General features: G+C 35.1%; 1 long non-coding RNA gene across 1 annotated transcript; it reads right to left on the bottom strand.

Moving 5' to 3' along the window:
- Nucleotides 1–6,528: 6,528 nt before the first annotated feature.
- LOC136798863 (uncharacterized) lies at nt 6,529–8,759 on the bottom strand. The gene is made up of 5 exons (XR_010845445.1): nt 8,676–8,759; nt 8,096–8,152; nt 7,442–7,555; nt 6,993–7,036; nt 6,529–6,591 (listed from the first exon to the last, which is right to left on the bottom strand). It is a non-coding gene; the product is annotated as an uncharacterized lncRNA (long non-coding RNA).
- Between the last annotated feature and the right edge of the window lie 4,640 nt (nt 8,760–13,399).

Genomic DNA, 13,399 nt, shown 5'->3' on the forward strand with positions numbered 1-13,399 from the left:
TTGTAGCTCTTCGTTGGACGCCCTCGATTGCATTGATATGTTTGATTAGCCTTGGAGACCATACTACATGTGCATATTCCAAATGGGGTCTGACAAATGCAATGAAAAGCGTTCGAAACATATCTGGTGAGAGAAATTCGAAGCTCCTGCTAATCAAGCCAACGATAGAGTTAGCTTTCTTGATTTTACTGAATATATGGGCTTCAAAGGTCAGGTCACTATCGATTATCACTCCTAGATCTTTTTCTTGGTCAACATGTTCTAGAACAGATCCTGATAGGGATGGACATATTTGATGTTCCAAAATTTACCCAGTGTTAAAACATGACACTTGTTCGGATGAAATTCTAAAAGCCGGACTGGCTTTGACCAAATTTTAAACCCTTAGAGTGCACTTATTCTCATTTTTGCTAATTTCCACCCTTACAGTGTACTTTGGGAAGCTTGGAAAAAAGGGCCGCACGTACGGTAGGTCGTTTACCTTGAGTGCCCCCTCCCCCCCGTGGATCTATGCTTATGTGTATTGAAACGTGGCAAGCCGTGCAATATGTTCTATTTTACTGTCAAACATTTTTAATTAATGAAGTGTATTCACACGCTGTACTGTTTGGTTGGTACAGAAAGAAAAACGAGCTAGAATCCGTTAAATGCTAAGCGACCCCAGCCCTGACCCGAAAATTGGAGCTGCTAATAAAAAACAATGTGTATTGCATCAAGAGTGAACAAAAAACTAGATCGTAAATAATGTTTTACTAGATTCTGTATTCAAGCAAATTAGATCCGTGCAAAAGAAAGAAGAGGCTCTAAGTTATCCATCGAGCTATGAACGAACTTCTAATTCCTTCTAGATTTGAAGATATGACGGTTTAAAGTTTAAAGTTTAAAGTCAATTAAGTCAATTTACTAAAAAGAACTTTTCAAAAAGATTTGCACTATAAAACTGCTGATAAATAAACATGCTTTTTTGAGCTAATTGAATAAATAATTTCCCTTTGTTTTATTTTCAAACATTATTGTTTTGCGAACCGTAATGTAAAAAGTAAATAACTGGTGTTCTATTATGATAAAAGGTTTTTTTTTCCTTGCATATAATATCTTTCTTATCTTTATGTATTTGTTTTAAAAGAAAAAAATAATAATAATAACAAATTAGGTTCCCACTTTAGGTTCCCGGGTTCCCCCATCCCACTTTTCAGGTAAAAAATATGGGCACATCTTTTCAAAATTTTCAAAAAATTTGAAAAGTAAACACAAATCGCCATTTTCAATAGACCCTATTTATTTAAACATAAAGGAATTCTTCTTAAACTACAATAAGACTTGCTATCGAGCAAGTCTTATTTTTCGCTTATGTATTTGTTTTTAAAGAAAAATATTTCAATTCTATTAATAATTAAACAACTTAGGTTCCCACTTAGGTTCCCCCATCCCACTTTTCCGGTGTTCATTTAGGTTCCCACTTAGGTTCCCCCATCCCACTTTTCCGGTGTTCATTTAGGTTCCCACTTAGGTTCCCCCATCCCACTTTTCCGGTGTTCATTTAGGTTCCTACTTAGGTTCCCCCATCCCACTTTTCCGGTGTTCATTTAGGTTCCCACTTAGGTTCCCCCATCCCACTTTTCCGGTGTTCATTTAGGTTCCCACTTTAGGTTCCCAGGTTCCCCCATCCCACTTATCCGGTATGCCGTTTTATAGTGCATCTTTTTGAAAGGTTCTTTTTAGTAAATTGACTTAATTGACTTTAAACTTTAAACTTTAAACCGTCATATCTTCAAATCTAGAAGGAATTAGAAGTTCGTTCATAGCTCGATGGATAACTTAGAGCCTCTTCTTTCTTTTGCACGGATCTAATTTGCTTGAATACAGAATCTAGTAAAACATTATTTACGATCTAGTTTTTGTTCACTCTTGATGCAATACACATTATTAGCAGCTCCAATTTTCGGGTCAGGGCTGGGGTCGCTTAGCATTTAACGGATTCTAGCTCGTTTTTCTTTCTGTGCCAACCAAACAGTACAGGGTGTCCCTAATAAAAGTATCGAGTTTGAACATGCGATTGAGTAGAAAGTTTTAAGTGTGTATTCACAAAATTGTATTTTAAGCTCTCCCTCTTTTTTCTTTGTCATTACGTAACAATAAAAACATACTCTGCCTGTTTACAAATGCAACGAAATTACGATCATGAGAAAAACGCAACAATTAAAACATGTTTGTAAAGAATCGTATGTAAAACTATGAAAATAATAAAAATGGCCTGTAAAAGATAGACACTCTCATGGATAGTGAAATATCGGTCTCCTGGGTCGCGCAAGGTAACACAAGTCTCCAAACAAAGTCACTTAATAAGTTAAGGCCTGTAAAAGATAGACACTCTCATGGATAGTGAAATATCGGTCTCCTGGGTCGCGCAAGGTAACACAAGTCTCCAAGCAAAGTCACTTAATAAGTTAAGGCCTGTATAGATAGACAATCTCAGAGATAGTGAAATATCGGTCTCCTGGGTCGCGCAAGGTAACACAAGTCTCCAAGCAAAGTCACTTAATAAGTTAAGGCCTGTATAGATAGACAATCTCAGAGATAGTGAAATATCGGTCTCCTGGGTCGCGCAAGGTAACACAAGTCTCCAAGCAAAGTCACTTAATAAGTTAAGGCCTGTATAGATAGACAATCTCAGAGATAGTGAAATATCGGTCTCCTGGGTCGCGCAAGGTAAGGTAACACAAGTCTCCAAGCAAAGTCACTTAATAAGTTAAGACCTTTATAGATAGACAATCTCAGAGATAGTGAAATATCGGTCTCCTGGGTCGCGCAAGGTAACACAAGTCTCCAAGCAAAGTCACTTAATATGTTAAGGCCTATAAAAATAGACACTCTAATGGATAGTGAAATATCGGTCTCCTGGGTCGCGCAAGGTAACACAAGTCTCCAAGCAAAGTCACTTAATAAGTTAAGGCCTGTATAGATAGACAATCTCAGAAATAGTGAAATATCAGTCTCCTGGGTCGCGCAAGGTAACACAAGTCTCCAAGCAAAGTCACTTAATATGTTAAGGCCTATAAAAATAGACACTCTCATGGATAGTGAAATATCGGTCTCCTGGGTCGCGCAAGGTAACACAAGTCTCCAAGCAAAGTCACTTAATAAGTTAAGGCCTGTATAGATAGACCACAGATATCTGTAAAGCCCGAAGGGCTAGATTTGCAGCCTTGTTCAAAAAGTGAAGCTCATCTTTGGAAGGATTTCCTACCAGAGTCACGTGACTAAAATATGCAATTTCACCGGTTTGAGAGATGTGAAATAGCGTTTGTCGCCTACGTTTTTTGATCTCGCGCTCCGAAAACAATTAAAATGCTAGATCCTATCCATCGGCACGAAATTTAAAAAGTCAAATTTTTGCTTCACTTTTTTTTGCTGGAGAAAGCTTAAAGCTGCAAATCTAAATCTAGCCCTTCGGGCTTAGATATCTGTGAGATAGACACTCTCAGAGATAGTGGAATATCAGTCTCCTGGGTCGCGCAAGGTAACACAAGTCTCCAAGCAAAGTCACTTAATAAGTTAAGGCCTGTATAGATAGACACTCTCATGGATAGTGAAATATCGGTCTCCTGGGTCGCACAAGGTAACACAAGTCTCCAAGCAACGTCAATTAATATATTAAGGCCTATTTATAAAGACACCCAGCAATAGTGAAAGAAATATTGGTCTCCTTGGTCGCGAAAACCTAATTTCAAAGTCAGTATTTTAATGGCTGACAGACACAAAAGACACTTCCATTCTTTTAAGTTTTTTTAATTTTTCAAATAGAAAAACTACCTACTTCAAAATAAGAATAAAAAAAACACTATTGAAAGCTAAACTTCCACGATAAAATATACATAAAGCGTTGCATCTCGTATACGTAAAACTTACAGGTTTAGACTAAAGGAAGAATATACATAAAGACTTGTATCTCGTATACGGGGCCATACATATAGTACGTAACGCAAAGATTTTCCAAAAATTTTATACCCCCTACCCTTGTACGCAGAGAACAATAGAAATGATGTCATTTAAACAATAGATGTACGCTTTTGCTAATCCCCCTTCCCCCCTTCACTGCGTACGTATACTCCCTACGTAAAATATTTACAGGTTTTCTCATTTTTAAATCAGGTGAAAATGCCCTACTTCAAAAGAAAATAAATAGACTGAAAGAAGATTTTAAGCTAAACTTCCACGATAAAATATATATCCTTGCATCTCGTATACGTAAAATATTTACAGGTTTTCTCATTTTTAAATCATGTGAAAATGCCCTACTTCAAAAGAAAATAAATAGACTAAAAGAAGATTTTAAGCTAAACTTCCACGATAAAATATATATCCTTGCATCTCGTATACGTAAAATATTTACAGGTTTTCTCATTTTTAAATCAGGTGAAAATGCCCTACTTCAAAAGAAAATAAATAGACTGAAAGAAGATTTTAAGCTAAACTTCCACGATAAAATATATATCCTTGCATCTCGTATACGTAAAATATTTACAGGTTTTCTCATTTTTAAATCATGTGAAAATGCCCTACTTCAAAAGAAAATAAATAGACTAAAGGAAGATTTTAAGCTAAACTTCCACGATAAAATATATATCCTTGCATCTCGTATACGTAAAATATTTACAGGTTTTCTCATTTTTAAATCATGTGAAAATGCCCTACTTCAAAAGAAAATAAATAGACTAAAGGAAGATTTTAAGCTAAACTTCCACGATAAAATATATATCCTTACATCTCGTAAAATACGTAAAATATTTACAGGTTTTCTCATTTTTAAATCATGAGAAAATGCCCTACTATGAAAATAAATAAACTAAAGGAAGATTCTAGGCTAGACTTTCATTAGATATGTATCTTTCATCTCGTATTCACGTTATTTTCTTCTCATAAACATTGGGTTAGCATTGAATATGTTAAGTTATAATGTGTTTCGCAAGGAAAGATTCAAGCATGTTTTATGCAAAAATACTTTAAGGGCAGAAACTTTCGCGAAGTCAAAGACTCGCAAAAACTTGCGAATTGTTTTTAGCAGAAATTTCACGGATAAACTTTCGCGAATTCACAAAAAATTACATTCTTTCGTAACTAAAACCGGCAAAACACGCAAAAATTTAATAAACAGGGCAAAAAAGTTTACGTTTTTCAGGTTTAATTTCGCGAAAAAGGGTGAAAAACGCGAAAGTTTTATGCCGTTAAAGTAATCATTTCGTTTGCTCGATCCAAGACTTAAAGGCAGGTTTTCTCTTACAATGCACTTATAAATACTCTAATATTTACAAATAAAAATGAGAACCACGATTAGCTCAATGAAAGACCGATTATTGTTGATTTTCGTTCTCGTTTTCGTCTTCGTCTTCGTATTCTTCTTCCTGCGAGTCAGTGTCTTCTTCCGAACTTTCTTCATAGAGACGCTTCTTCGCAGTCTTGATGCCCTGTCAAAATGACAATTTGTGATTATCTTGAAATACATTTATATGTGCTAAAATCATAAAACTAATAAATGAATCCCAAGAAATCTTGTAACAGACGAGAGTACTTACAGATCAAGGTTCAAAATTATCTGATGTTCCGATGGCATATCGGCGGCCGCCCACCCTAAAGCTCTAAAGTAGCGGGCGAATTGACCATTGGAAACTGATATCAGGAAGAAATGTTAAAACCCAGGCCTGGGTTCTGGGTTCAGGATGGGAAAATGGAACAACCACAGGTCAATTCCCAGGTCTGTTTTTTTTCGGGGCCGAAAATGGCCAGTCCTGAACAGACCTGGGTTTTATTTTTTCCTAATACAATAATAACTGGTTTGGAGGTCAATACGGTAAAATATTGACCGCAGCCAGAGTACAGACCCAGCTTAGGAGGTCTGTGCGCGGGATAAGGTCAATATTTTACGTATTGACCTACATAACAGTTATATAATTTTATTTATTAACTGGTTAACATTGTTTGTGTGTTTCAGACAAAAGATAGGCATTGGTTCTATTCTGACGTCACTCTTCAAAAGAAGTCATTGCAACGCCAATTCTTGAAATCACCCTCAGTGTGACTAAAACCGGATTTTACCGTATTATATTAAGCAAGAAGCTCTCTACGATGTACGGGATCTATGACGTGAGTTTTTTGCGGGCTAGCGCCCAAATCTCAAGGCTAGCTCTGTCCCGTGGAATTTGAACTGTACGTCATAAATAGTGGGGTGGAAGCTGCCGAGAAGCTTTCGGAATAAGGCTAAAATACCTCGGACTTAGCCTAAAAACTCACGTCAAAGATTCCGTACGTCGTAGATAGCTTCTTGCTTAACCGCTATTGACCGCTCGAAAACCAATCAAAATCGTACATTTTCTTGTATTGACCGGCTTTTACTTCAACCAATTAATAATGTGCGATATGAGTCGCCCTTTGACGCACGGCTATAATCAGTCGGGTTCAACTTTTCAGTAAAGCTTTAAAAATGTGTCCGACGAAAAAGATAAGGTCCAAAATGGAAATACTTACCAAACGGTAAATGGTTCTTTCACGCATGCTTAAATCTTTGTATTGTGCAGTACTTATCGGGGTTAGTTCCTGAAAGTAAAAACAATTATATCTATAAAAACATGAAGGTAATAGTGCTCTATACCAAAAAAAAAAACAAATAGAACTGATTCAGAATTATGCATTTTAGATTTGATAATCCTTCGAGTGAAAATGACAGTAACGTATTTTTTTGCTTGTTGACAATTTCCAATCATGTACCTAGAAAATATTTTGGCTTAGAAATGGTATAAAAAGACATAAATTATATCATATGGAAAGAATCCCCGCTCCCCTTTGAGACTTTTTTTGCTCATTTTTCTGAAATTTTCTCAAAAACGCGAATATTCTTCAGAAAGCGACTTTACCACGGTGCACGACTATCCTTATATTCAATGAAAAATTATGATTTTATATCGTATCGGATAGAAAAAGAACGGTACAATACTTACAACACCCTCTACGATCACCTTTTGAGCCATGCTGCTGTTCAAGACTAAGTAAAATAGAGAAAAACTACTATTAACGATTTTTGTAAAGCGATAAACGGTAGGTGGCATCTTCAATTTAATTCTAAACCTGTCGAACGTACTAACTGCTCTGACTCAATATGAAAAATATGAAGGAGAGCCCTAGGGATTCACCCAGTGTTCAAAGTTTCTGTCCTATCAGACCATTTATGAAGTCTTCAGCCCACCCTTTAGTTTCTACCCTCGTGTGCAACTCCCCTAAGATAAAAACTTTTGAGAAAAAAAAACCCGTGGATTCCCAAGGAAAACAAGTGCAAAATTTCCATCAAATTGGACAATTTTTGAAGTCACCAGTGTTTCTCAAAAACATTTAGGGTGAGGGAACTGACTTACCAGACAGACAAAAATTCTCAGATGCTTGTTCATCTTACCTAAAAGTGTCTGGTTGACATAATTCTTTACTTTTGTGAATATTCCAACTACGCCGCTGAGCACTTCGTCTTCATCTCCATCACTTTCTCCAGGAAACGAGTTCATAGCGCATGCTGTGAACAAAATAATAATAGTATTAATGAAAATAATTGGCTTTGATAATTACTCTCGGTTACCTAACAAAATCTGGGGGCTAAGGCTTAGCTATTAGTACTGAACAATGTTTTTGGGGAAATCTGTTTGACAATGATTATTTTTAAGATTTTGTCAATAGTTTTACAAGAAAGTTTCATGTTGTCAGCATGACAATAACATAGTAGAAGTACTAATTACTTTGTCCTTTCTAGCCAATTTGATGCTTTTATAGCAAAATTTGGAAACCATCGAAAATATTGACATTAAAGGAGAGAAAAATAATTACCAGACCTTCAAAATATTAAAAAAATATTGAATTATTGAAATTATTGCCCTGTACAGCCCTGTATGCCTTTTTACGGACGCACTGTAACTCTTGCAGACTCTTGAAAAATAATGCTGTATTTAAAATAACCTTTCTTGACAAGTCATCACCCGGTGCATGATTTGAAGAATTAATTAATTACTCCGCTATTTGACTACCGCATAAGCCTTATTACAAAATAAATAGTGTTTACCTTGTGAAATTTGGTGCGCAAATTCATGAGGTATTATCTTCCATGGAAATAGAAAGCCTATAAAATTTGAAACAAATACTGAGATTAATTAAACTAAATAACAAAAATATGTCATACAGTAGAGTAGAATCTTTCGATCTCAATTAGGCAAACAGAAAGCTAGGGTAGTTGTAATTACTTAAAACAGTCTATTACATTCAAAAAGGACAATTTTGAAAAGTAAAAAAAATCATAATTGACATATTATTTTTGAAAGTTCGAGACGGATACGGTATTTTTCAAAACGATTTTAAAACTCTTGGTATGATATACACACTTTTTTGTATAAAAAGAATACTGTACTTTGGTCATAGTCTATTCTTATAAAAAAGTGTGTACTCTCAAATTCAATTTCAGGAAGTTTTTATAACTTTGCCAGTGTCAATAATACTGTTTAAGTGCGGTATCTATACAGTTACCTGGTACCGTAGTCCCGTAATAATATCCCGGAATATAGCTAGTTGTTGCACAGATTTATTCAAACGGGGACTGCAAAAAGATAAGTGAAATTAATGTGTAGTTTCCGAAAGAAATAACTTACTTTTTTTAGTCGATGTCTTTGACGGAACTTTCAAATCTTTTATTGTACAGCCCTTGTCCTCACAAAATCGTCTATTTACACCGGCAGACGGGTTACCAAACGACGCGGCGTAACTCTTTATGCTCTAAGGAAGGTATGAAAAATTTCAGTTGAGATGCAAAACCATTACATTGAATCGCGATGCAAAAAAATTCAAGAGATCAGTTTTCGAAATGTATTGACAGGTGGGGGGAGGAACCTGGTTTCTTCTAAAAAACATTTTGGAAACCCCATCTTATAAGCACAATACGTGTTTTAACTATAATTGTTTTAGACTTAGCAAATAACTCATTTAATATCCTAAGTGAAGCACTGTTTACAGTGGTTCCCCAGATGCTGGTGACCCCAAAATGCAGGTCTAACGTAAATCGCTGATTAAAAGCCACTATTACCTTTTCAGAAAATGAAAAAATCTTTTCTCTTTCGCTTTCAATTGATATTTCTCTGAGTTACAGTTTTTCACAGGTCAGCTAACAGGTGTCATTTTCATAATCACGTCATCACGTTTTAGATGATCATACCAAAATCAAAAAGCCTGATTAATAGGGCTAAGGTCCCTTTAAATATAGATTTTAACTCTGTTTTGAAGTTACAACAGTTTTGAATTAGCATCATGCATAGAGGGGTCAAAGCTTGTTAAAACTTACATCGTAATCCAGTTCATGTATTTCTTTGAGTTTGAGTGTACGAATGGCTACACACTGTACAACCTGGTTAAGTCGCTTGTCCGTGTATGACGTTGAGTTATTGAACCATGACGACACCTGAAAAATATTATGTCAATCAAAATCAATTGTACTTCCACTGTCAAACTAGTACTTTGAGAATCTCGAGATATTGATCCTTAAAAACAGTGTTTTTCAGCCAGAAACAGCTGTTTTGTCCAGTTTTTGCGCTTTCGGAAGCTCAATATCTCGAGTTAGGTACTGAAATCACCAATACTCACAATATATCACTAATCTCAATTTTTTGAGAGCTTTCCAAAAATATACAATAGGTCTCCGTTTTCTCAAGCTAAAATTTTCATTAATTTTTCACCACATGATTTTTGCCTGAGACCGTCGTATTTGTCCGAAAATCACACCAAAGTGTACGAAAAAAAATTGGCACCCAAGTTATTTTGATTCCCCTACCCCTTAGCTTTCCAAAAATGTATAACAAGTGCTTTGACTAAAAAAATCGAGCGATTTTACAAATTTCCCCCTACTATACTGACAGCTAATTTGAAAAATACGAAAGCTCATACATACATCACTTTCAGTTTCCAGCTTTGTAGCTATGCATGACCAAAAGTTGTCCATATATCGTTCCTTTGTGAACGTCCCAACCACTTGATTGAAGATATTCATAGCATTTAAATTAGTTTCTGACACCATCTGAAATTTAAATTTGAAAAAAGTATGGTCAGACCATTATGGGCAGTTAAAATTCTAATGCCATAGCTATAAAAACCAAGATTTAGTTTCTAATCATGATAACTATTGTCTACCTCAGCCCAAAAATGTGCGAAAGTTAGTACCAAATTTATGCGCAAACCTCAGATGTGCGAAAGTACAATATTTTAGAAAACTCTTAGCAAAAAGTATTTTAACAGTCCTAAATTAAGCTAAATTGAGAATTAGAAAAGAAAAAAAGAAATATCAGGTGATAACAGTTTGATGGCTAACTGTGTTCGAGATTATGTGAAATTTTACTAATTTTCTTTTTAATTGTAAAGAGGAATGGCAATAGCTTTAGGAATCAAATTTACTTTTGAAAAAGTTCAAAAACACATCAAAAAAGGGGTATCAAATCAATGCAATGCTATACAGAATTTAATGACTTTTACGACTCAATTAACGATTGCAGCTGATTTAAATCACTTATCCTCACAAAAGTTATGGTGAAAAAATGGAAAACAGTGAATATGAGCGATTTTTCAAATTTTTTGAATGAAAAATGTTTAATATGCTCAATTTGATACCCCAATTTTAAAAAGTTTTGAGTTTGCCTTTTCTCTTTACAATAAAAAAATAATTTAGTACAATTTCACACTATTCCGGACACAGTTAGCCATCAAACCCTTTTTTCTTGCCCACCCGGTAAATGTCCCTTGCATGAAAGTAAGTATTAAAAAAATTAAATGTTGCCTCACCACGAATATAGTCAACACAGTAGCTGCCAGAGTACTGAGTTCTCTGCTTTGCTGCCCTGACGCAGCTGCATTACGCCGTTGGACAACCTCCTTTGTCATTTTCTCCATATGCTCAGAGAGTATGTGTCCTATAATTTCACGATAGTGAAAGTTCCATGCCAAGAGAAATCCCTGAAATTTAGAGAAATGTATAGATTGTTACTAAAAGTTTATGGAAAGTGTTCAAGGTGTCTATATATTTTGTTCTGCTTTTTTGAATAAAATAAATTAGTCAATTACCTTTTTATTCGTGTTTAAATAGCTTAATGTTATAATAAAATTTGATACCCTGTTTTTTGATGATTTTTGACATTTTTAAAAGTGAATTTTGACTTCAAAAGCTTATAACTTGAGAACTAGTTAACCAAACTTAAAAAGCACCAAATTTAAAGTGTGCCTTTCCTCTTTACAATGGAAATAGAATTAAGTAAAAATTCAAATTGTTTCGGACACAGTTACCCCTAAACCCTTATACTTTTTTCTGGGTCACTTGGTAGCACACATGAAAAAGTCCTGTGTAAACCCCCTTCCCATTTTTCAGGGATCCAATTTTTGAACAAAGTATTCATAGATGATTTAGAGATTTTCCGGAAAACATTGGGGTTTGAGTTCGAGGGGTAAAAGAAAAATTTCCTCTTAGAATGATCAAATTAGGTTTAAAACCAATCAAATAATTTACCGAAGATTCTTTAGTGAAGCTCTTAAAAGTCTTGTCCACAAATTCTTTTTCTTGTTGAGTGTAAGGCTTGATGGGTGGATGGCATGGAATGAAAATCATCCTTCCTTCTAATCTAAAATTGAAAATGTTAAAAAAGGTAAAATTTTGACAGGGGCATAGCGTCTTGGTACTCTTTGATGCTTTTGTGCATAATCAAGGAAGGTCACTTTACATAAAAAACTCACTCCAATATCAAGATCAAGTTAATCAATGACCCATACTATGGGTTTTTCCCCATGAGTACCCTTGCTTATTCTACCCAGTCTTACAAAAAAGTAAGGCATATTAAGTTTCTGAATATTTTAGAAAGCAAGTGTCTGCATATTGTATTAAATTAAAATTTAAGAGTTTTAAAAGGAAGATACTTTTGAGACAATACTTTTGAGACAATGTGAGGGCTTACCCATCATCCATCATTGATTTGTTGGTTGATGCGAGGATGGATGCTTCAGGTACATATAGGCCTCTGCCAACAGATCCGACAGAAAAACTATCATGGGCCTGGTTGAGATTTTGCCCCACTGATTTTGAACTAATATTCAGTTCATTAATAAAGACAAACAAGTTAGTGAAGGACATGACTTCTGTTTGTTTGTTCCTATAATAAAAAATGATTGAGATTCCGAAGCAAGTGTGTCAAAAAAGGAATTTAAAGAATCTTAAATGCCCTATTACTGCCTATTATGGGATTCATATGAAAAAAATGTTTTTAATTTTTTCTGCTGTATGAGGGTTTTCCATGTTTTCAGAATGTTTTACCTTTTTTTCCCTCATATATAGTGTCCATTTTACAACTTAATCTTACAGTGACTGTACCCGGATATGTTAATATAAGCCAAAAACAAAAAATCTGAAACCTTAAATATGAAAGGGTAAGTAGCTCGAGGTAGCCTATTTAGTCCATTCTATTTAGAAGTTTTTCAGATCTTGTCTACTAGTTTGTCAAATGGAATGCAGCACTGTAAAGATAAAAAACTCACACTGATGTCCCTGAACTTTGGCCATCGCCACCTGCCATCGACATAGGATGGGCCTTGGATATAACACCAATGCCATGACCAATCAGCTCCTGAATAGTGGTCTTCCCAATCGATTTCCCAAAACTCTGGAGCACAGCAAATTTTGAATCAGCTAAAAGGAAAGTTTGACATCTACAAAATCTAAGCTCTTAACATTTCCGGTTCCGAAAAGTCACTATTCAGCCTTTAAGAACACATTTTCCAAAATTAATTTTACTTTGAAGATATTGGAGGGGTAAATTAACTTTAGAGGGTGCTTGAAAATTATATTGCTTTTATTATCGGAACAAAATTATCAACAAACCTGCAGAAGTGTCTGGTTGAAATTCAAGACGGGCCAAACGATTTAGAACAAATCCAGCCGCATGAAGGAATGGTAATTGGTTAATGCCAAGTTTATCTGAATATGCGAGAATCCTGAAATGAAAAATAATACTTTAAACGAAACTACTCTTTTGTTACCCCAGAAAAAAAAGTGTTTTTAGTGAGAGAAGCATGTAACATCCCTTTTAAAGCAGATCTGAGTTCTTTGCAATTTCCATCCTTATTTCTCACTTTTTATTGATTTTTTGACGTTTTTGAATCTTAACATGACTACAGCCATAGACCAGCGTCCGAGGCAGTGGATTGTGTCACTTCGTAGGGCACCCCTTAGATCAGGGCAAATTTTTGATATTATTCTCCTAATAGGGTGTCGAATTGACAAAAAAAATTTGCCCTTCGAATCTCCTGCAGTTTTCGAGTGAATCGATTTTTAGTTAATCGATAGAACTTA

Source organism: Clytia hemisphaerica, unplaced genomic scaffold (assembly GCF_902728285.1).
Source record: "Clytia hemisphaerica strain Z4C2 unplaced genomic scaffold, Clytia hemisphaerica genome assembly, whole genome shotgun sequence".
Classification (NCBI taxonomy): Eukaryota; Metazoa; Cnidaria; class Hydrozoa; order Leptothecata; family Clytiidae; genus Clytia; species Clytia hemisphaerica.